The sequence below is a fragment of the Sebastes umbrosus genome, chromosome 12 (assembly GCF_015220745.1).
Source record: "Sebastes umbrosus isolate fSebUmb1 chromosome 12, fSebUmb1.pri, whole genome shotgun sequence".
Taxonomy (NCBI): domain Eukaryota; kingdom Metazoa; phylum Chordata; class Actinopteri; order Perciformes; family Sebastidae; genus Sebastes; species Sebastes umbrosus.
In genome coordinates, this window is record NC_051280.1 from 5,521,944 (window position 1) to 5,547,890 (window position 25,947).

The following is a 25,947-nucleotide window of genomic DNA, read 5'->3' on the forward strand; positions in this document are numbered from 1 at the left end:
GAAATTTAAATCTTCTGCTTTTTACCCTGGGGGACCTGTGTCTACGTCTAGAAGGGAGATGAACAAATTCCTCGCAAAAGTGGGTAGTCAGAGCTGGCTAAGATCAACCGTGCCTTCCGAAAAACTTGTCTGTCATAGGTATCTGCTAAAGAAAGCTGCTGCTTGCCAATTATCTTTCTGAATACTTTAACAATGTCCAACAAACAATTTTTGTTTTGCACTGTAAGGTTCCCATACCAAGAAATCAAACAGAAGGTTAAATGGACTCGATAAAGGATTCATAAAATAAAGCCACCAGTGTCTTGACCACATTAAAAGTGTTCAGTCTGTGCAGAAAGTAAATTCTCTTATGCAGATATGTTGAGGTCATGGATGGTTTAAATTCTTGTCGATCACTGTTTCCAGGAACACTAGCACTTAACCGTCTCAAAAATGAGACCTCGAGCCCCCTTGCATTTAGTACCTTTAATGTCTATGAGATCTTCTTTCCTTCTAAATATTTTGTTGATATGTTATGTTGACCTCCACCATCACTACACTTACTTCTGTTGGCTGTAGAGCTCCCAGGCCTTGGCAAGAGCAGCGCTCATTCCAGGAGTCGTGTTGGTATTCGGGACACACTCACTCTCCTCAAAAAGACCCACTGACCTCAGTATGTGCCTGAAAATCAGGGAGAACCATAGTTTTGCACAAATGGAAATCACAGATGTGGCGAGGAATGAGCCAGACCGTTCTCATTCACAGGGCGTCAAATACCAACGCTTTGTCACGGCTGTTGGCGTTCGATAAGGTACCCGTTAGCGCTGGTATGAGACGCACCAAGCTTAACTACAATGTAAACCCATCGGCGGCAACAGTAAGCTGCTTAAAGGAGCGAGGGCCGGGAGATGGGAGGAGGAGTTAAAGGAGCGATGGATGGGAGGAGGAGTTAAAGGAGCGAGGGCCGGATGGAGGAGTTAAAGGAGCGAGGGCTGGGAGGAGGAGTTAAAGGAGCGAGGGCTGGGAGGAGGAGTTAGAGGAGCGAGGGCTGGGAGGAGGAGTTAAAGGAGCGAGGGCTGGGAGGAGGAGTTAAAGGAGGAGGAGTTAAAGGAGCGAGGGCCGGGAGGAGGAGTTAGAGGAGCGAGGGCTGGGAGGAGGGGTTAAAGGAGCGAGGGCTGAGAGGAGGAGTTAGAGGAGCGAGGGCTGGGAGGAGGGGTTAAAGGAGCGAGGGCTGAGAGGAGGAGTTAGAGGAGCGAGGGCTGGGAGGAGGAGTTAGAGGAGCGAGGGCTGGGAGGAGGAGTTAAAGGAGTGAAGGCCGGGAGGAGGAGTTAGAGGAGCGAGGGCTGGGAGGAAGAGTTAAAGGAAACACTACTGCGCCTGCTCTATGGACCCAATGGATGAGGAAGATCGCCGGATGATCCGGGTACTTTATCATTCGGCAGTCGAGCCATTTCAGCTTCATGCTCCACTGAGACACTATCATAGGAATGAACGGGAGCCCGCCTCCGATGCTGGATCCAGTTCTCTTTATACATTCATGGTTTACTGTGACTGAAAAGTGAGGCCGAGGGGTCTGACAAAGCGTCAGTATGTGACTAGTTGGGATGAGAACGTGTTGCACAAGCACGAGTTGATTTAGAATGATGTATGACACAGTTCTCACCGTAAATTTAAATTTGTCTTAACAACAATCATATAATTAACCTGATCAACACACCAATCCTGTGGTTAAACTGATGACCACGTATAGATAGAAAACACCTCTACATGTTCTCAGATACCTGTACACCAAAGGGAGAATGTCAGACCCGCCAAATCCACCAACAGAAATAGTGTTGATCTCTATCTGCTTCAGAGAAGAAGTCCCATCCTCCTTCTGATCCATCATGTAGTCACTCCGGTTAAGACCAACTGCAATAGACTGGAGAGAAGATACAGAATTCAAATTAAACTCATAAAATCAACCACTGCAAAAATAATCATGTCACTACAAACATACATAGACATCTCTGACATAACATCAACACTGTAACCTCTTCACATTCTACTGATGATGTTAGTTCATATTCAGTATGAATATATGTATCATAGTTAATTCCTACATATGAAATAACTGTTTCAATATCAGAGTGTTTAATGTCTGAATGGAGTTAATGTGCTGGCCGTAGCTTCATACTTAGTGTTATAGATCTTCTTATCTATCTTTTGGCAAGAAAGTGAATATTCCCCAAAATATCAAATATAATTAAAGCTGCGAGCAGCGATGAACGGGCCCTCACCCCTCCTCGCGCATCGGGGGTAATGGCAGGACGCCGACCGACGCAACTGGGCACGGTGAAACCGAAACTCCGACGAGCGCCATGACGCCTGCCACGAGACTCTACGACAAACGGTTCACGAGTTATGAAAGGGGGCGTGGTTAATGTTTAGGGGGCGGGGATAACCTTAACCAATGAAACGGCTACTCTCTGCTGAGTGATATGACACCTCCCACAAGACTCTACGACAAACGGTTCATGAGTTATGAAAGGGGGCGTGGCTAACGTCTTGGGGCGGGGCCATGAGTATATTTTTGCATGTACATGTCATCAGGACTGGACCACCATCATACCTGAGAAGTTTGGGGCAGAACGGACTATGTACAGTTGAGTTACAACAACTTCCTGTTTCATGGCGAATCGCTCAAAATGGCCGCCATTCCACGGTCAGGTCGTTAAGTGAAAACTCACCATTTTGATAACTTTTAATCCTCAAGGTCTTAAGATGGTCCTGACCAAATTTCATGTCGATCTGATCAAATCTGTAGGAGGAGTTCGTTAAAGTACACGGCCTATAAAACGCTAAAAATGAGCGAAAATCGCATATTAAATTCAATATGGCTGACTTCCTGTTGAGTTTTGTGCATACAGGCTTTTTTGTTTGTCTCCACATGTTACATCTGTCTACCAAATTTGATACTTGTAGGTGAAACCGGAGCGAGGGGCTCAATTTCTCCAATTTTCTAGGGGGCGCTAACGAGTCATTTTGCAACACCCAAGCCCGACACCCTTAAAATACTTAAATTTTCACCGCGTCTGATAAGTGTGCCAAGTGTAACAACTTTTGGGGATAGCTAAGGTCGTCAAAAAGGCGATTCATTGTAAGAAAAAGAAAAAGAAGAATAAACATTACAGTTTCAATAGGGCCTTCGCTGAAGAGCAGAAGACAAGTAGGCTATATTTAACACATAATGCTTTATGTATTAATGCATAATTCTGGTGATATTCTATATTTTTTCTTTTTGTCAACAAATCCCATCAAAAGACCAAAACAACAAAGAATTGATCTTACTTACAAGAATGGTCTACATATTCAAATATATCTTCTTCCTCTGTGCCATAGAGCTCCAAACTATTAAAAATCATTATTGAGCCACACTGTTGAGTGAGTGACAACATGGGCAGTTTCTTTTGAGTTAATTTCACATACACTGTCCTGCTGCTGTAAATATTCACTAGAGCACCAACAATCATCATGTCTAAATGACAAATGCTGAGTAGCATTTGTTAAAAACTACAGTGCCTGGTATTTTATGGAATTATTTTGTCTTTTTAAACAATGAAACTATGTTTGTAACCCGTTCTTAAAGATTCAGACGTATTAACCAGTGGGTTTGGGGCTGAATGCCACAGACAGGGTGGGGAAGTCAGTAGTCAACCATAGCCAGACCTATCTCCACAGCGCTGTGTCAGTGCTAAAGAAAGGTCTAGTTCCACACATTATCATTCTGGCAGAGGGGGGAAAAAACACTCTGGCTTGTTGAATTTCTTTAAACCAATCACAGTCCTCTTGGGCGGCGATAAGCACGGGATGCAGCGACGGCGCCCTTGAAAAATAGATGGCATGATGGCCTATACTCACAGACTACATCCGGAGAGTCAGAAACACCATCCTTATCGTTTAAGAGTGCAAATAGTGTTTCACAGCCATTCTCATCCCAACTCGTCACATACTGAAGCTTTGTCAGGACCATAGGCACAGTTTGAACTTTAAGGTTGGGGGTTCACAAAAAAGAGGGTATGTGATGTGTACAACGCAGAGAGGTCTAATGTATTGGGATGCGTGTAGCCGACGTATTACGTAGGGGAAAAAATCTGTTTAATTGCATTATTTCTATTGGAATGTCCGACTCCTAACTGGCCATGAGCGACGAAGCTCTGCGCAGCGCGCCGTTTGGAGCTTGACTTTTGTCAGTCGCCCTGTTTCTATTTATTCCTGTCGCTCGCTTTGAAAGCGCCACAACGCACGAGGAACGACTGATTGGTGAAGTTCAAATGAGGAGTTATCTATAGTATACGATACCTCCTCATTTCACTACAAACACCTAAATGAGGAGGCAGCTGGCTGGAGGGAGATCACCTGAAAGTTGACTGAGGCTACTGTTGGCTGTATGTATGTCATTTTCAGTAAATATCACAATATAAAACCTGTGTTTTCTGTTTAAAAAACACAAACGTCGAAAGAGAGCAAGTAGCCTACTACTCACCCATCTATTAAGTGGTTAGGTCTCTAATCCGATATTGACCGCACAGCTGATAGGTACGTGGTTTGTTTACATGGCGTAACAGAAGTGCATATTTAGTGTCCGATGTTATCAGGCTATAAGTAAATAAAAAGACCACAAATCGATCTTCCTATCTTGTTGATTTCTTATTCTGTCAAGAAGACACATCAAGGTCGATTTAATTCATCATTATAATTAATTATTAGTTCTGCGTTATTATAAAAACAAATATATAAGATGCATTTCTAGGTTCAGTGAACCCTCTGAACCAACGCAAACTGCACCTATGGTCAGGACCCCTTGGCAGCACTTTCTAATGCACTGCGTAGCTCAGCGCGTCAAACTATGACACTCCATGGTCGCAGTAAACATGCAGTTAAAACATTGTGAATTCAAAGTAAAACTCTTTTTAGACAACAAAACCTCTTAGGAGGGGATACAGGAAAATTCAGGAAAAAAGATCATGGTTTGGTTTTAAGGTATAATATGCAAGAATTAACTTAACTTAAAAAACAAACACAAAATAACCCTCTCAATCATCATTTATGCCCCACTAGAAGTGTGTGGCTGTGTCTGTATCAGCAGAGACCCTGCAGCCCCTCTGCCTGTATTTTTGCTTTTCTTCTTATTTTGCTTTACTCAGTACGCTTCTGAGCAAAGTAGTGTAGTTTGACGAGAGCAGCGCTGAGCCACAGCCAGCAGACAGGAAGCCTGCAATCATTCAAAGTCAGGCAACTCAACATCTTCCCGCAGGGTTGTGCAGAGTCAGTTGTGTGTTTTAGAACGTAGCCGCCGGGAAACAATCAGAAAATAACGTTTTATGGGGGGGAACCTAGGCAGGCGATGGAGTAGGCTGCATATCTGACATGCTCTGCTGAAACTTGGATTAAAAGTCTTACTTAAGTGGTGGGCACACTACCAACGTCAGGAGCGCGTGGCGGCTGCGTCGCGTGGTGGCTGCATGATACACACGTCTGGTGTTCACACTAGCTGCGTGTCGGCTGTGTGTCGGCTGGGTTTCTGCTGCTGCTGTCAGCCCTTTCTTTCTACATAGAGTTTGCCTTTTAATGGCCATTTAACTTCATGATAAATGTGATTTATATTTATTTTAGACAGAAAAAGGTTCAGAAACGTGTGCTAATTAGTAAATAATAGTAATAATCCACAATTGAAACTCCGTACTATATTCCTTCAAGGAACTCTCCAAGACATTCTGTGTTCTAGAACACTGTCCGGCGCATATTTCAGAATAAAAGCCTTGTGTTAACAAATGAAGGAATTCGGTCCATAGAAAAAAGGCCTGAGGGCTTTTATTTTGAAATGAAAGCAGGATGTGTTGATTTAAAAAAATGTCTTTACTTTTTTTCATCTCCGTAACATATTCTACAGATGGACATCGAAACTGTAGTAAAGTCTTGCTGGTATGATGTTAATATACAGTCAATAGATCACCTTCACTGTCTGTTACTTTTATATCCTTTACCAGTTAATGCTTAAGTTTAATATTCCTCACTCTCATTTCTTTTTGATTTTTACAACTTTGTAGTTTTATATCAGCATCATTCACTCACTTTCCATCGCAACCACCCAACTCTCTTTTAGATTCCATTTTGAAACTCAATCTATGTTCCAAAGGGTCTATTGGGGCAGTTTATTCCTTACTTAATTCACATAATTTGGAACCCTTGACAATACTAAGGAATAAGTGGGAGGAAGATTTGGGGACAGGTTTCTGATGAGGTTTGGACGAAAGCTTTAGAGAGGATACACTCCTCTTCCATTTGTTTACGACATACAATTATTCAGTTCAAGGTTTTACATCGCCTTCACTGGTCTAAAGTGAAGTTATCTAAGTTCACGCTTAGTATCGACCCAATGTGTGACCGATGCAGGCAAGCTCCAGCCACCCTTTCACATCTGTTCTGGTCTTGTCCAAAACTAAATCGTTTCTGGCAGTCAATATTTAAAACCTTTTCAGATGTTTTGGAAGTACCCATAGAACCTTCTGCTATTACTGCAGTATTTGAAAAAAAAGAAAATAGCGTTTTATTTCTCCGATTTGCTGCTTTGTTCTCACTAATGGCGCTCTCTCTCTGCCCAGTCACTCTATAGCTCTCTCGACCATCGCTGCTTTCTCGCTCCCTCTTGGCCCGTTGAGCTGTGGATATAAATGGTAAATGTACTTGCATTTATGTAAGTTTTTACCACTCAAAGCGCTTTACCCTACAGCATTCACCCATTCACATACACATTCATACACTGATGGCAGAGGCATCCATGCAAGGAGCCAACCTGCCCATCAGGATCTGATCTAAATAGTCATTCACACACCGATGGCTCAGCCTTCAGGAGACATTTGGGGTTAAGTGTCTTGCTCAAAGACACATCGACATGTGACCAGAGGAGCCGGGTGGACGACCCACTCTATCTCTGAGCCACAGCTGGCCCGGTGTGATAATGGTTACATATTATACCTAAAATAACTATGTTTGTAAAGTAAAAATCAAACTTAACCTTGTGAACACAAAGACAAACAACATGTTGTTGTTCACACAAACAACGGCCTCCTGGATGAAAGCCGGTTGTTTGTTTTTTTGCTCTTTAAAAAACCTCACCACACTCCCCCCTGACTTTCTCTGGTTTACAGTTACTTGAAAGTCCAGTTCGTCTCATACAGACGTGCCTTGTGAGTCCGTTTCACACACCGAGTTGCATGACATAGGTCAGTATTTGACCGCCATGGGAATGAGAACGGGTTGGGTTATCTACAACATTAACCCTGTAAATCAAGTTTCTTACCTGTGTCCGACCTTCCTGCTGCACTTGTCTGTATATCCCAAACAGCTTAGCTGTGAAACCATCTGACTGGATAGTACTGTGATGTGGAAGGAGACAAATCATCAAACCTTATACATCAGTGATGGGGCAATGCACTTTTGAATTGCATTCTCTGTTATAATACTGCACTTCTAAGCCCGTCAACCTCTTCACAATCTCTTTCTATATCATAGAAACTGTTATTTTGTTTTGTGATTGTGGGATTCGAAGGGCCAGAATTTGAACAAGGTTTTATAGAAAAAACTTCAACCATCAACAAAATGAATCTAATCCGTCCCCAACATTCCCCTTGTACCCTGCAAGAGCCTCTTCCAGAAAGTCTGGGTCCTGGCTGATCTTGTCCACCAGCGTGTTGAAGTGAGTCTGCACTGCCAGAGCCTGCAGGAGGATGGCTTTGGGCACAGGAGAGGGGAAGAGTGTGAACGGGGTGTGGGTCACAACCTGAAAACATGACACAAATGTAGTGACTCATTGCTTTTAGAACAACCAAGAAAGATAAGAAGATGGAAGATACTCGGGGGGGGGGGGGGAAATGTCTTTCATTTGAACACGAAATATACATAACGGTATATCCTTTTAAGTTGAGAGAGGTCAGGGAGGAAGTTTCAAGTTTGTCTCTAAGGTATTTTTGAATGCTAAAGTAAAATGTGGGTGAATATTCTGTGGTATGAAAGTACCAATAGACTGTGCCCACTGTTAAGGGTACCCAAACTTTTTTAAACCAGGGCACCCCTTCATTAAGATTTTTTTGGGGAAGCACCATACCCTCCACAACATGCATACATGATTCATAAACTCTGGACTAGCAAAACAAATAATACTGATGTAACATAATGTCATATATGAACTAACATCGATATTAAGAAATTTAAACCAATTCTCAAGCATTCAGAAAGAGAAGACAGCAGCTTTAAGCTATGTTGCTGTGTGGATTTACTCAGGTCATTTTGATGTCTTCTCTTTTGATGACTTTGAAAAAGTTAACTTTTTAACAAACAATTGCTTATTTAAACATCCAGCAGATACGGAACAACATTAGCATTCATTCAGTTGGCTGAAAATGACGCTAGTGAGAGTGAGCCAACAAGGTAAAGTTGTGGGCTTTAAAACCAAAACAATGAGCTGAAAGATGCTATAAAGCTCTGTGGTGCTGAGGGGAACTGCAGAGTCGGGTGATAATTCACTATGAGCGACTCTAAAAACAGTCGCCCCTCCTCACTTAATGACTACGGATCCATGGCTCTCACCAGCATTTCATGTGACTGCATTGAAAGGGTTATACTGGGGCGTCTAACATCTCCCCATGGTCAGCTAGACAACGTACAATTAGCCTATAAAGCACACAGAAAGGCACTGAGGATGCTACATTAACACTATTGCACATGGTCACCAAACACATTTAGCATCCTGAGGCTTATGCCAGAATTGTATTTATTGACTTGAGTTCAGCTTTTAACATGATCAGGACTGACATTTTATTAAATCAACTTTTTAAACTTGATATTAATGGACACTTCGCATTGTGGATCAAAGACTTCCTATTTGACCGCCCCCAAAGAGTCTCTGTTCAAGGCTCCCTGTCTGATGAAATCATTTTGAATATGGGGGTGCCCCAAGGTTGCATTTCATCTCCTGTACTTTTCTCTATGTATATAAATGAAATGCAGATCTATGACAGCAACTTTGGTCTCTTTAAGAATGCAGATGACGTGGCCATGGTGGGTTTAATGTTTAAAGGTAACAATGTATTAGAGAGTTCCTAATACCATATCAACAATCTAATAACATGGTGTCAAGAGAGTGCCTTGCTCATAAACGCTAACAAGACTACGGAACTCGTTGTCACCAAAAGGGGCGGGCAACCAATGTCAGCCAATTAAAATTGAGGGCCAAGCTGTAGAGAGGGTAGGTAGTTTTAAATCTTTAGGAATGATTTTAGATACCAACTTAAATTTGAATGAACACTCAGACTACATTTTTAAGAAGGCAATGCAAAGATTGTTTCTTTTAAGAAAATGAAATAGCTTTGATGTGAGCAAACAAGTTCTGAGGATGGTTTACATCAGCCTAGTGGAAAGTGTTGTTTCCTACAACATCACATGCTGGTATGGAAGTCTGGGGGCTAGACGCAGAAGCAAGCTCACAAAGATAGTTAACACTGTTAGCACGATTCTAGAGAACCCTCAGAGACAGCTGGTGGAGCTGTACAATACACAGACCAGGAGGAAAGTAACATTAATAGTTCAGGACCCTTTACACCCTCTGTTTAATGAATATGAAAAACTCCCCTCGGGACGACGGTACAGGGTACCCACCGCAAAGAGAAACATCTTTAAGAGATCGTTTATTCCATTTTACTTAACAAATGATCACATTAGATATTAGAGACAGCTGCTGTTTCTTTTATGATGTCTATTTAAGATACAGTATGTATTAACTGTTAATATTTTAGCACTCTCATCCCAACCGTTTGGCCCACCATTACTGGTGTTTATCATTGTATTTTTTCCCCCCTAATCTCATGTAACTTAACCCATGGCAATGGAAGCTGTAGTGTATGTGTATGTATGTCTGTGAAGCCAAAGACAAATTTCCACGCAAGTGGACAATAAAGATGTCTATTCTATTCTACCAATGGGTTGTTTTGACAGCCTTGGTGTTATTTTGGTCTTATTGTTTGGTTACTGGATCAACCCCTTGTCTTAGGTGGCTTTCTAACCCATTATTGCATCGGTGTTATCTTGACACACATCAGGTCATTTTTTAGTGTAATATTTAGTGTGTAAATTTCTCCCAATGCCTGGACCCAAGGGTACTATGGGATTCTACATTTAATGTCAGCCCAATTAAACCAGTCAACAACTAAGACAAATCAGTGTGCTTGCCCCTACCTCAGACGAATTGGGAGTCTCATGTGTGCGCATAATAGCCCCATGTTGAAAAGCCATCTCTTTTGCTTCTTCCACTAAATCATTTAGTCTGTCAGGATTTGAGATCAGCTGCTGGAGAAATACTTTTGTTGCCATCACGATGGGTCTGAGGAGTAAAACACAGCAACCTTTCAGGGAACAAATGGACAAAAATGAAAACACATTTCACAAACGAAATGAACAGAACAGGAAACACAACAATGTTATAACACAACTTATATTGGGGGCAAGCAGTCTAAATGAGTGTAAATAAAGGGAAACACAGAAAGAACCCCCACGGATACACTTGTGACAGTCACACTGCATTGTGGCAGCCAACCAAGCCAAGAGTTTGTTAATTATCATTTCAGAGGTAACATGATTCAACAGATGAGAGCTGATATGACACACCCACAGACAGAACAGCCACAGCTACGAGAACAAGACCTTGGCTGAAAAACACCATCCTCTCTGTCTGTCTCTGAGAGTTATTTGTGGCCACCAGCAGAACCAGTAGATCTGCATTTTAACCAAACTATTACAACCTAGATTTGAGGTGCAGCGACCACAAAGACTGGATGTGATGTAATGAACTTCTCTTTTTCCTTTAATGCTCCCTTGATAGAAAATGAACGTGCAAAATCTCCATAAAGGCACACATTAGACTAAGGGAAATTAACTGTTGAGCCTGTAGCCCTTTATGGAAATAAAAAACGCCTGTACATCTACGATGAAGTTGTGGGTTTTCCTATTAAATTAAATTACTGAGCTTCCACAGCAGCCATGCTTGTTAAGGCACTTTTACACCCACCGGCTTCTTCATTCAACCATGGCGGTTTATTGCCAGGTTGTCCTGGTTGTTGGTGGCTATGCATTTAACCAGTGAGGTTCTGACTGCATGAAATTATCCAAAAAATACATTTATGAAAGTACATTTTTCGTTACACTACAACATGCAGGTAATTACTGAACTGTCTTAGTGGGCTGGGTGTATAACATATTTGGTCAAAGACCCCAAAAACTAAAACAAAATCATTAAGATGTATAGGCTACTGTGTACTCTGAAATTACAAAGGTACAACACACACCGAGTTACTAGTACAACTGTAAATTATACAGTAAAATTATATACACTACATTTATCTATTGTAATGCATTGCCCTGTGAATACATGAAAACTTTCTGTGCGACAACCTGTAAAACACACACTTATAACACTAGTGTTTTTTACTGCTTTCCACTGCCATTTTTTATCATGTCTGGATATTTGTATATTTTTTTCGAATTAGATGAATAAAAACAACAACATTAAAATTCATTCTAAGCATTTTTTTCTATGTGAAGCACTTTGATATTGTCTCTTGTCTCAATTCTTCACTTTTTATTTCTTAGTTAAGTTAAATTGTATATAGATCACTCCCTCAGTATATGAATTGTGCTATATAAATAACTTTGCCTTGCTTGCTCTAGGACAGTAAGATGTTAATCTTTATAATTGGTAGTAACACATATCCTTACCAGTGTAAGTGCCCGGCTTTCAGTGATACCTAACTTCTGAGAAAAAATTGCTGCAGAGGCACAATTTTGGAGGAAGAACTTCAACTTACAGGCATTACGTAGTCGTGGTAAACGGCCTGCAGGTAGTTTCTACTTAAGCCACACCCTATGACCTTCAAACAAGTGGAACATCCTGCTCGGGCGCTCGCTGGACTCGTTCAGCTGATACAGACAGACAGAGAGACAGAGAGACAGACAGCTACTTTATTTGACCTTTCAGGTGGTGTATCAGCCAACTATAGAACAAACCGTCTGTAGTTGTATTGTTTTCTACTGTTGTTGTTGTTTCCAGAGTGAACATCTGTAGAGGAGGAAACACACACAGCTGTGTAGATGTGTGTAGACGAAGCTTTACATCTAAATAATGCTCCTTATGATGTTTCACTCTCATGGTGTCAATAATCAAACAGCATGTTGTAAACAGTCAGCACTGTCTGGACCAGCAGCATCTGGCTCTATCTCTGTACAAATTATATATATATATATATATATATACACAGTATTATTATTATATTGAATGTAACCTTTGAATGATTTGAGGTGTTCAATAAAAACAGGCCTTCTGTGCTGAACTGTGGATCGTTGTCTCAGACTGTGTTCTTGTTTCAGGCTGACAGAATGATGTTATTATAACCTCACATTTAAAAAGATCATCATGTGAGAGTCTGTTTAATGCAGAAGGCTTACTTTCATTTCAAAGGGGGGGTGAGAGATCTTTGTCCACCCAGACCCTGATTCTGGTTCAACAGCTGTGTCTGGGGTCAGGGAAACGTCATCGGAACCGGACTGATGTGGTTCAGGACTGATGTGGTTCAGGACTGATGTGGCCTTGTTGTGTTGTAGTACACAGTCAGTCTGTGCAAATAAGGTGAAAAAGCTGTTTCCATGCCAGAGTATCTATCAGAGTATTCCAGCTTCTTAAAAGTGGGATAAGGGCTTATCTGGGTTTCTACAACCGAGCAGAGCTTCAAGAAATAAACCAGATGTTCAAAAATCTTGATCATAACCAGGATACTACTATACATATAACTATACTATACTATACATATACTATACAATACATATACTATACTATACTATACTATACTATACAATACTATACTATACTATACATATACTATACATATACTATACATACCGCAAGGCCCTAAGGGCGCTGGCACATGCCAACATTTACTTTTAATCAAACTCTAGTGCGTTGCAGATGTGCATCATCATACAACTTTTGAACCATCTTTTAACTGTTCACTGTAGCACAGATTTGATTACAAACCTTTCTTTACTATTAATCGTTTTACTATTGTTCTATATCATTTACTACCATCCCTTACTGTTTTACGTTTTACTGTACAGTTTAACAACCTTTACTTACCTTGAAGCTCTTCTCAATCCTGAAGCTCTTCTCCATCCTTGCCGCAGGCAGGGGTCGAACCGTTGATCTTCTGCTCCGCGGCAGATACACAGGAGCAGAACACCCCTTCCCTCCCTCCTCCCACAGTCTCGCTGAACTCATTCTTCTGTGAATTAGACACATTTGGAACGAGCCCTGGCACAGTTGGCGAGAGCCAATCGGATCGGTGACACAATTGGCGAGAGCCAATCAGACGATCCAAGCTTTTTGCCGTCCAATCAGGTCGATGACACAATTGGTCAGAGCCAATCGGGAGCCTCGTAGGGCGGGTCAAAGCCAAAGCGAACATCCTCCATGTTGGATTCTCGCCGTCAGCCTGACAGCGGCGCTACTACGTGAGTTAAATATGTCTTATTATTCATTAATTATGAGCGTATAACTCTATAAAAACACACATTCATGTCTGACGTTACCACGCGGAGCTAGCTGAGGTGTTTTTACGTCTTTTTACGGCCCGTTGACTGATACCTGAGTGATGTCAACAACCACCGTGATGCTATAGAGATTATAGTTTATAGTTTTAATAACTTAAAACTTTAATGTTACTCTATGAACTTATAACGTTACACTATGAATCACTGCTTCGTGTTAACCAGCTAACGTTCATGCTGTTTAAACTGTTTTATTCAGCTGCTGGCTGCTAACATCACTAACACTCTGCTGTAGCTCTAACTCACCTGTTTAATATCACCTGATATTATCTTATTATCTGATCCATCTGCTTCCATGAAACTGATCTCTCATGATTATCATGTAGAGCCAAGAAACACGAGGCTACTTTCATTCATGTGTCTGGAGTTCTACAGTCCAGTAGAGCTGAATACAGCTGTGTTAACAGACAGCTAACTGTATTAACAGACAGCTGTTAATAGTTAGCTGTGTATTAATACAGCTGTTAATACACAGCTAACTGTACTAACAGCTGTCTGTTAATACAGCTGTTAACAGACAGCTAACCCACATCTGTTCATGCACCTACTGTAGCCTATATTTCATGTATATAAAGATGTCAGAACATGTGATGATGAACATGTTGTGATGCTTTAGTTTGGTATTGATGACATACAGATGTGAGAGGAGGAAACCACTGTAATGTAGCTGTATGTGTCCTCTGGTTCAGGACTTCACCTGCTGAGGACAGATATCAGCAGAACTAGGAGGAAGAGGAGCATTTCTTAAATCCTCTGTTCTCTGATTCTGCTGTGTGACAGGGGCTACTGGTGACAATAATAATGACAGTGTAGATATTAGAATCCTTTATTGTGATGTGGTAGGGTTAAGGTTACATGTTTCACAGCGCTTAAGGTTACATGTTTCACAACTTCTTCTCTTCCTTTCTTGTGTTTCTTTTCAGGAGGAGGAGGTGCGGGGTCCTGATGTCCAGCCAGGTTATCAGTGCGTCCCCAAGCTGATCCAGTCCCTGCTGGACTGAAGACGGAGCGTTACATCTGTCTGGTCTGTGGACACAGCCGGGACAGAGGACATCACTTCAGGTCGCTCTGTGGAGGACTGACTGGCTGAGAAGAGGAGGCAGGATCCAAACAGAGTTACCTCCTCCTGTTGTTGTGTGTTTCAGTCTCTCTGATGTCTCTTTATTAGTAATGTCCTTCTCTGCAGAAACACAGACAGACAGAGAGACAGACAGCTACTTTATTTGACCTCTCAGGTGGTGTTTCAGCCGACTATAGAACAAACCGTCTGTAGTTTTATTGTTTTCTACTGTTGTTGTTTCCAGAGTGAACAGATGTAGAGGAGGAAACACACACAGCTGTGTAGATGTGTGTAGATGAAGCTTTACATCTAAATAATGCTCCTTGTTCACTGCAGCTGAGGACAAAGACTTTAGATACTTCACGTGTTCATCCTCAGCTGATAGAAGGGAGATGATGTTTCATTCTCATGGTGTCAATAATCAAACAGCATGTTGTAATCAGTCATCACTGTCTGGACCAGCAGCATCTGGCTCTATCTCTGTACCATTTATATATATATATATATATATATATATATATATACACACAGTATTATTATTATTATATTGAATGTAACCTTTGAATGATTTGAGGTGTTCAATAAAAACAGGCCTTCTGTGCTGAACTGTGGATCGTTGTCTCAGACTGTGTTCTTGTTTCAGGCTGACAGAATGATGTTATTATAACCTCACATTTAAAAAGATCATCATGTGAGAGTCTGTTTAATGCAGAAGGCTTACTTTCATTTCAAAGGGGGGTGGGGGGGGGGGGGGGGGGGGGGTGAGAGATGTTTGTCCACCCAGACCCTGATTCTGGTTCAACAGCTGGGTCTGGGATCAGGGAAACGTCATCGAACCGGACTGAACCGGACTGATGTGGTTCAGGACTGATGTGGTCTTGCTGTGTTGTAGTACACAGTCTTCAGGTTTCAGTCTGAGGAGACAAACAAGGTCATCTGCTGTGCAAATAAGGTGAAAAAGCTGTTTCCATGCCAGAGTATCTATCATAGTATTCCAGCTTCTTAAAAGTGGGATAAGGGCTTATCTGGGTTTCTACAACCGAGCAGAGCTTCAAGAAATAAACCACATATTCAAAAATCTTGATCATAACCAGGATACTACTATACATATACTATACTATACTATAAATATACTATACATATACTATACTATACATATACTATACTATACATATACTATACATATACTATACATACCGCAAGGCCCTAAGGGCGCTGGCACATGCCAACATTTAGTTTTAATCAAACTCTAGTGCGTTGCAGATGTGCATCATCATACAACTCTTGAACCATCTTTTAACTGTTCACCGGAGCACAGATTTGATTACAAACCTTTCTTTACTATTAATCTTTTTACTATTGTTCTATATCATTTACTACCATCCCTCACTGTTTTACTGTTTACTGTAGTTTAACAACCTTTACTTACCTTGAAGCTCTTCTCCATCCTTGACATCACACTGAAGCTCTTCTCCATGCTTGACCTCACACTGAAGCTCTTCTCCATCCTTGATCTTACCCTGAAGTTCTTCTCCATCCTTGCCCTTACCCTGAAGTTCTTCTCCATCCTTGCCCTTACCCTGAAGTCCTTCTCCATCCTTGCCCTTACCCTGAAGTTCTTCTCCATCCTTGCCCTTACCCTGCTTGTCCTTACCCTGAAGTTCTTCTCCATCCTTGCCCTTGCCCTGAAGTTCTTCTCCATCCTTGCCCTTACCTTGAAGCTCTTCTCCATCCTTGCCCTTGCCCTGAAGTTCTTCTCCATCCTTGCCCTTACCTTGAAGCTCTTCTCCATCCTTGCCGCAGGCAGGGGTCGAACCGCCGACCTTCTGCTCTGCAGCAGATACACAGGAGCAGAACCCCCCTTCCCTCTCTCCTCCCACAGAGAAGATTGAACCATATCATCCACCGTGATGCTATAGGTGCTTCCAGACCTCCTTGAGCTTTGGGTTTTTGTTAAGTGGGTAGTTTGATTCTAGGTGTCTTGTTTTTCCAGTAGAATTTTGAGATGATGGAGTCTAAAGATTTGAACCAAGAGGGTGGGGGCTTGATTGGGATCATTGAGAATAGGTAATTTATCATTGGTAATATGATCATTTTGATAGATGCGATTCTGCCTATGAGGGATATTGGTAGATTCATCCAACGTTGAAGATTGTCCTCTACTGTTTTGAGAAGTGGGTTGAAGTTGAGATGGACTAACTCCGACAGCCTGGGTGAAATGTTGATTCATAGGTATGTGATATTACCAGTTGGCAGAAAGGTGAGTGGTGTTGGAACTGCCACATCCCAAATATTAGGGCTGAGTGGGAGAATGCTGGATTTAGACCAGTTGATAGTGTAATCAGATATTTTAGAAAAAGTATTTATGAGGCGGATGGTTTCGGGTAATGAAGATGAAGGATTTTGTAAGTAAAGTAGAATGTCGTCTGCATAAAGGCTGACCTTGTGATGCATATTGTTTGTTTGGATTCCTGTGATGTTTACTTTTTGATGGATGGCTGCTGCAAGTGGTTCGATGAATATGAGTTTGAGTGGGTTATAGAATTCTGTTATTGTAAATGGTTTGTCAAGTGTATTTGCTGTCAAGTGTATTTGACTTTGTATTTCTAAATAATTACTTTGTATTTCAAATTAATGACTTAGTAGTTCAAATTAATGACTTCGTAGTTCAAATTAATGACTTAGTAGTTCAAAATAATGACTTTGAATTTCAAAATAATGATTTAGTATCTCAAAATATTGACTTTGTATTTCAAAATAATGACTTTGTATTTCAAAATAATGACTTTGTATTTCAAAATAATGACTTTGTATCTCAAAATATTGACTTAGTAGTTCAAAATAATGACTTTGTATTTCAAAATAATGACTTTGTATTTCAAAATAATGACTTTATATTTCAAAATAATGACTTTGTATCTCAAAATATTGACTTAGTATTTCAAAATAATGACTTTGTATTTCAAAATAATGACTTTGTATTTCAAAATAATAACTTTGTATTTCAAAATAATGACTTAGTATTTCAAAACATTGTCTTGGTATTTCAAAATAATGACTTAATACCTCAAAATAATGACTTAGTATTTCAAAATAATGACTTAGTATTTTCAAATAATGACTTAGTATCTCAAAATAATGACTTAGTATTTCAAAATAATGACTTTGTATTTCAAAATAATGACTTTGTATTTCAAAATAATGACTTAGTAGTTCAAAATAATGACTTTGAATTTCAAAATAATGACTTTGTATTTCAAAATAATGACTTTATATTTCAAAATAATGACTTTGTATCTCAAAATATTGACTTAGTATTTCAAAATAATGACTTTGTATTTCAAAATAATGACTTTGTATTTCAAAATAATGACTTTGTATTTCAAAACATTGTCTTGGTATTTCAAAATAATGACTTAATACCTCAAAATAATGACTTAGTATTTCAAAATAATGACTTAGTATCTCAAAATAATGACTTAGTATTTCAAAATAATGACTTAGTATTTCAAAATAATGACTTTGTATTTCAAAATAATGACTTTATATTTCAAAATAATGACTTTGTATCTCAAAATATTGACTTAGTATTTCAAAATAATGACTTTGTATTTCAAAATAATGACTTTGTATTTCAAAATAATGACTTTGTATTTCAAAACATTGTCTTGGTATTTCAAAATAATGACTTAATACCTCAAAATAATGACTTAGTATTTCAAAATAATGACTTAGTATCTCAAAATAATGACTTAGTATTTCAAAATAATGACTTAGTATTTCAAAATAATGACTTTGTATTTCAAAATATTGACTTAGTAGTTCAAAATAATGACTTTGAATTTCAAAATAATGACTTTGTATTTCAAAATAATGACTTTGTATTTCAAAATAATGACTTTATATTTCAAAATAATGACTTTGTATCTCAAAATATTGACTTAGTATTTCAAAATAATGACTTTGTATTTCAAAATAATGACTTTGTATTTCAAAATAATGACTTAATACCCCCAAAATAATGTCTTACTATTTCAAAATAATGACTTAGTAGTTCAAAATAATGACTTAGTAGTTCAAAACATTGTCTTGGTATTTCAAAATAATGACTTAATACCTCAAAATAATAACTTTGTATTTCAAAATAATGACTTTGTATTTCAAAATAATGACTTTGTATTTCAAAATAATGACTTAGTAGTTCAAAATAATGACTTATTATTTCAAAACATTGTCTTGGTATTTCAAAATAATGACTTAGTATTTCAAAATAATGACTTAATACCTCAAAATAATGACTTAGTATTTCAAAATAATGACTTAGTATTTTCAAATGACTTAGTATCTCAAAATAATGACTTAGTATCTTAACAAGTACCACAATAACTCATAAAAAAATCATAAAATCATCAATAAACATCACAGACAGTCATAAAATACACAGAAAAAAATCAGACAAAATCATAAAACATCAGAAAATAATCAGAAAAGTCATAGAAAATAAATAGAAAAATCAGAAAATAATCAGAAACAATTCTAAAAATTTCCAAAAAATCATTAAAACATCAGAAAACATCCCATAATGATCAGAAAAGTCATAATAGAAGGAACGCTTCACGAATTTGCGTGTCATCCTTGCGCAGGGGCCATGCTAATCTTCTCTGTATCGTTCCAATTTTAGAATATGCATTACCGAAGTAAATGCAATAGGAGGAAGATCCTGAGATGTTTTTATAGGCACTAGTCCTTTACGGGACCAGACTGAGGGTCTGGAGAACAGACAAGACTCTACTGGCTTCTAGTCAATACATGTGAACAGTAGAGACAGGTCTGGGGGCTGTGCTGGTGGTTAGGTACCTTAACTAAACCATAATGGCTCTCCAGATCTGGTCTGGATCAGTCTGAGGTGGTACGAGTTCAGGCTGAGCCTGTGAGTGTTCCAGAGGCATGCTGGGAGATTCAGACAGGCTGGGGTGACGTCAGCCGTTGAGGATTGGATGCCTGAAGGCGCGAGAACAAAAGGCTGACTCGACGCCCCTCCTCCAGGAGGACTCTGACCCCCCTCCAGACCTCAGGGGTTAGCGGGGGCTGGTAGAGCCACACTGTGAGAGACGGGGAGAAAGCAGGAACCGGTCTGATCCGGTCTGGATTATATCATCCTGCCGCCTTCGAGCCGGAAGAGACAAGGAGGACGCTCGCAGCAGAGAAAGCTCCTGGACTTCTGGAACCTGCTTCACAATAAGAAAACAGACCCAGGAGACTGATTTGGACCTGAACCAGGACCTGGACACACTCTGACCCTGCTGCTATGTGGATTAAAACAGCCTGCATGTCCTGCTCTTTGTCCTGCTGCTGAATGCCTCTGAAGTGGCTCCTATCTGGACTCAGTCTACAGCGGTTCTGGTCTAGTCGTGCTGTGTTTGCTGCTTGTGAACATTAAACGTGTTGATGTGAGAGTCTGACGGATCCAATCACACTTTAATCTCTTTATTTCACCAGTTAAACTGCTGCTTAGAAGCAGGAAGAGAACCCTTCTGTCTGTCTCTGGCTTCTATTCAAACATACCAGCTGCAGTTCACCGACCCGCCTCCGGGTGTCGCTGTCGGACCGCTCTACATGGGGCGTTCAAGGGCGCCGCGGAAGCGTCGGACTCCAAAGAACTGAAAGAGAAGAGAGAAAGAACCCAATTAGCAGTCACAGAACACCAAGAACAGAGTAAAATAGTACATTAACTTGACTTATTGTCCACATAATGAGCTCCATGAGCGTTTCTGTGATAACAGGCCCCACTGACTCACGATAGTCTCAGCAGAAACAGCCCGTTCTCACGTTAACACAAACACATCCACCAGACTCACTGATACATTCTTTCACTTTAGTGAAAAACGTTCACAACTCCACAAATATGACTCGGAACATCAATCCGGTTTGTTTATTAAAGCCTATTGATAAATTCGGCATACATAACGGTTCACTATTTCAGCTTCATTTAGACTTTTAAACCAGTTCTTAGTGTTCCCACGAGCAGCTAGCGAAGCAGCAGAGGACTTGTGAGAGTTAAAACTGCATTAAACTCTGCTGAACTTACATGCTTTATGTGCCGAACTGAGCAGAACACCGTAAAGTTTCGTCAAATATATTTATATTTGTGAAGAAGAAAAAGTGTGTTATGTCTCGTGAATCACATATGCTCACATTTTAAACGGAGTCTGGCTCAGGAGGAGTGATTCTCTGATTCTACTGCGACCACCTGCTCTCGCTGTTCTGATCATTAATTAAACTAACCGAGCAGGAGAAACTCTACCGCTCTTAAATTCATTCTTATTGACATCATTTACAAGCAGAATTCATCAAATCATGCTAAAGAGTCGTATGAACTCTGTTTAAGTTTTACAGGGAGAGGTTGTCGTGTGCATATAACCAATAATACCTTAATTTAGCTGGCTCCAGTCTGGCTCCAGAAGCTGCTCTCCTCTGAGGCTCCACTCATCCCCTGTCAATTACCTGCAGAGGGGGCGGGGCTTCTTCGTGTTCTTCTTCTTCTCCTTTTCCTAATGTGTGTAGCGTCGCTGTGCTGTGACAACCTGCTGTCAGCTCTGTGATGGTGATGCATCTTCATCTTCATCTTCATCTTCAGCTTCCAGTTTATTTAACTTCAGGAGGAGGAAGAGGAGGATCTACTCTTCATCCTTCAGGTCATCACAAACATCAACACATCTGGACACAGCTGGTTTCAGGAGATGAAACTCTGTAGTCACTGTTCCCTTTGATTATTATTATTTGTATTATTATTATTATTATTATTATTATTATTATTATTATTATTAACATTATTATTATTATTGTTAATACTATTATTAATAATGATATTATTATCATCATTATTATTATTATTAATATTATTATTATTGTTAATGCTATTGTTATTATTATTATTAATATTATTATTATTATTATTAATACTATTATTATCATTATTATTATTATTATTAATAACAATTATATTATTATTGTTAATACTATTGTTATTATTATTAATACTGTTATTATTATTATTATTATTAATACTATTATTATTATTATTATTATTAATACTATTATTATTATTATTAGTAGTAGTATCTAGATTACTTTTAATATCTGAGATAATATTTTCAGATTGTTGTCTTTGACCCAGTGAAGTGCTGAAGAAGATAATACAGAAATACATCATATTTAATAATATAAAGGACAACAAGAAATACATTCATAAACATTTATTAACATTTATTATTAGAAATAGTTTTTCTAAATCAATAAGAAATGCATTAAAACTTAATTATAAAATAAATAAATACATTTTAAAAGTGATGTCTCGTAAACGGGAGATTTTGGGTTCAAATCCCAACAGTGCCTCACACAGGACAGCAGTCTGTGGACTTTAACAGTAGAAAAAAGATTCAGGACATGATGTGACATTTTTCTGGAAAACATTGTCTCATTTGGAAACAATGGAAGAGAGAACGGAACACCAACAAGAGGAGGTGCGGTAGTACTGTAGTCTGGTAGCTATAGTTTATGCTATGTGGGGGGAGACAGGGAAGGGGGGTTCTGCTCCTGTGTATTTGCTACGGAGCAGAAGGTCATGGGTTCGATTCCCACCTGAGGCAAGGATGGAGAAATGCCTCAAGGTAATGAATAAATGGTAAAGGAAGGCGGGGTACACCCTGGACAGATCGGCAGACTATCACAGGGCTGAGACTAGAGACAGACAACCATGCACACTCACATTCACACCTAAGGGCTCATTCCATATCTCTTTGTACACTGGAACAGCGCCACCTGTCCCTCGACGTACCAAAAACAGGGATGAAGCAGTCCTCGTTAGTATAGTGGACAGTATCTCCGCTTGTCACGCGTAAAACTGGGGTTTGATTCACCGACGGGGAGGGTAGCGTCTTCTACCAGCTGCTTATTATTCACCAAGAAAGACAAAAGTTGTAAAGCAACAGCAGTTGTTACTTCACAGCAAAATGGAGAATTCACAATTAGATGCATCTCATAATAGGAAATTATTCATCCATGAAATGTAATATCCATACCATGTGTTGATGCTACGGAGAAGGACTTTCCTTTGTCATCATGGAAGTTCTGGCAAACAGTTAAGATGACTCAGGAAGGGAGATCAGGGTTTGGCTCAGAAACATACCAGAAGTTGTTTTACATAAAGATAAATATTTAATAAAGATTCTCTTGGCAGGTAGTAAGAAAGCCATAACTCGAAAGTGGTTGCAGACTGATCCTCCAACATTAGGCCAATGGCGGGGTATTGTTAATCAAATATATCGTATGGAAAGACTCACATTTATTTTAAGGCTTGAATTGGAAAAAAGTATTGAGTACTGGGAAAAACGGATTGTGTATTTACACCGTTGATTGAAGTGTGACAATTTATATTAAGATGTATTTACAAAAATGTACTGTGATTTCACATTGTAACACCCATGATGACCTCATGTTCTTTGTTCTCAAATAAAAAAAGAGTTTAAAAAAAAAAGAAAGAAAGTAAGCAGTAAAGCTGGGGACACACCAAGCCAACATCAGGGACGCTGACCAGCAAGTCCGCTGCAACAGCTAGCAACAGCAGCAGGTCTTGAACCGGCTGACCCAGGAGTTGTACAGGCAAACGCTGGTTGAAGACTACACAGAGGCCAGGGGGTACACTGGTAAGGGTTAACTCTCTGAAACTCTCCCTCATACAAACACACAGAGAGATTTGGTTAAATTCACGTTTAGGTATTGATTACCTATCAGCTCAATCCAACCACCAGCCGGATCAGGACCTGGGGGGAGATCCTGATGTACCTGACGGCATCGAGCTGGAGGAGGAGGAGGAGGAGGAGAAGGAGGAAGAGGAGCTGCTCTACACCAATGCAACTCTCCACTCCTCTGAGACAGTGGTCCAGCCTCCTCCAGCTGCCTCCCAGAGCGCCCCGGTCCAGCAGGACCCAGTCCAGGAGGACCCAGGACAGCAGGAGCCAGCCACTCCAGACCGCGGTGATGTGAGTACTTTAGAGACTGGTCTGACCTGCTGTTATTCTTAATAACTGTAGTCTTGTGAAGCACGTTGTGACTAACTTTCCTTCCTTCACTGATGTTGATCCTCCTATTCTCTCCCTGTGACTCCAGAGCTGTGGTGAGGCTGGCTGACAGCCTGGTGGAGCTGCGCTGTAAGGTTGGCCGAGTGGCTAAGGCGTAAAAACTGAGAAAAATTCCAGTTAAGCAGTCCAGGTGTATTTATTAACAATTAGTGGAAACCAACAATCCTGTGCAAAAATAGGTACAGTGCAGGCCTGGCATCCAGGAAACAGGTTCTTCCAAAATAATGAAAAATATAAGCAAAATGACAAAAATATATATCAAGATACAGCATAGGCTATGCCCCTTTAAATGTTGGGCCCTTGCGGCTCTACAATATGGCTTGTCTCTCATCAGAGGTTTGCTCTCCACTGACCCCCTTCCAGGTATTCCAGCCTCCTCTTTTATGAAGCTGGATCCTACTAAGTAAAACAAATAATAATTAATAATCAATCAAACAACAGCATAATAATATCCAGTCAAAAAAAATAGGACATAATTTATAATTAAATTATAAAATATTTAATATAACATTTTGAGGCAAGTAATTATTCAAACTAATTAAAATTACGTTGCCTATTATCAACCCCCCCAAACACCCCTCCAACTCTACTGTATTTGGTACCTTCTCTGGAAACCCCCCTTACATAAGCTAGTGGTACGTTCCTGTTCGGTTTCGGCAGTCCAGGTCTAAACCAAGGAGCGCATCTACAGCAGAGAAGAAAGGGTGACAAACAATTTACTGAATATCCATTTTACAATAAATGGAAATGTTCAATATTAATACTTATGCCTGTGTGTAATTCATAAATACATTTTTACTTTGTATCACTCTGACCCCCATTAAGAAATTGATTACTTTGTCGGCGGGTCTCCCGACATTTAGAAGTACTGATGCTACAGTAACACTTAACACCGACACCTCCAAGCCGGCTTGATTTAATATATGATGGAGGTGGCGTTACAGTGTGTGTGCGTTGCATCTTACTTTACAGGGCACGGTCTAACCCGTGACATGCGCCACCACATGTTCGCAACCCACGCCAAGGCTCAGGAGATCGTGGCCTTGTGGCAGAAGCTGCCTGCCCAGGACAAGCAGGCTCTTGACTTCCCCGCTCGGCACAGGGACAAGCAACCGACGGGGAAATACAAGGTGTCCTACAGAAGGACCACGACCTGCGTCGGTTTTGACAGCCTTAGACGGTGAGCCAAAAACCAAACTGAATATATAAACTATATCTCAGTGTTCACTAGGAGCTGGCTGTGGAGACGTGTTACTGATAAGCTGATTGGTGTCCGTCACGTGTGCGTACGGATACGACATCGGCCTCGGCCAGTGGCCCAGCGACAGTGACATTTCCCCCCCCTTCTGAAGACGACCCCTGTGGAGTCCTAGAAAGGAAGTCCGCTGTGCAGTTTTCCGTTCCCTTCCTGTAATGGACTACAAAGTCAAACGGCTGTAGTGCGAGGAACCACCTAGTGATTCTGGAGTTGGTGTCCTTCATGTCTTTCAGCCAGGTCAGTGCGCGATGGTCTGTCTCCAGGGTGAACTTCCTCCCTAACAAGTAGTACTTCAGGGAGTCCAGTGCCCATTTGATGGCAAGACATTCCTTCTCCACCACAGAGTATCTGCCTTCATGCTTGAGGAGCTTCCTGCTTATGTATGCGATGGGCTGGAGGTCTTCTGATTCTCCTTGCAGCAACACTGCTCCAATGCCAACCTCCGATGCATCCGTCTGGACTGTGAAATGCCTCTCAAAATCTGGGCTTTTCAGAAGGGGCCCCTTGCACAGGGAGTCCTTCAGGCTCTGGAAGGCCTCCTCACATTCCTCTGTCCACTTCACCCTGTTGGGCTCGTTCTTCCTGGTGAGGTTTGTGAGGGGCGCCGAGATGGTTGAAAAACAGGGTATGAACTGACTATACCAGCCAACCAGGCCCATGAAGGACTTTACCTGAGTCTTGGTAGTGGGCCTCTCAGCCAACTTGACGGCTTCCACCTTCCCCACTTGTGGTCGGATTACCCCCTTTCCCAGCACAAAACCTAAGTACTGCGTCTCTCGCTTGGCCAGAGAGCACTTGTCAGTACAAATGGTCAGGCCTGC

General features: G+C 40.5%; 1 long non-coding RNA gene and 1 other non-coding gene across 2 annotated transcripts; both read right to left on the reverse strand.

Annotated features, from left to right (window-relative positions):
- Positions 1 to 19,326: 19,326 nt before the first annotated feature.
- On the reverse strand, positions 19,327 to 19,433 carry LOC119499499. The gene has a single exon (XR_005209419.1). It is a non-coding gene; the product is annotated as a U6 spliceosomal RNA (small nuclear RNA).
- Positions 19,434 to 19,808: 375 nt separating this feature from the next.
- On the reverse strand, positions 19,809 to 21,297 carry LOC119497951. Its single transcript, XR_005209023.1, has 3 exons — positions 21,159 to 21,297; positions 20,294 to 20,388; positions 19,809 to 19,959 (listed from the first exon to the last, which is right to left on the reverse strand). It is a non-coding gene; the product is annotated as an uncharacterized LOC119497951 (long non-coding RNA).
- Between the last annotated feature and the right edge of the window lie 4,650 nt (positions 21,298 to 25,947).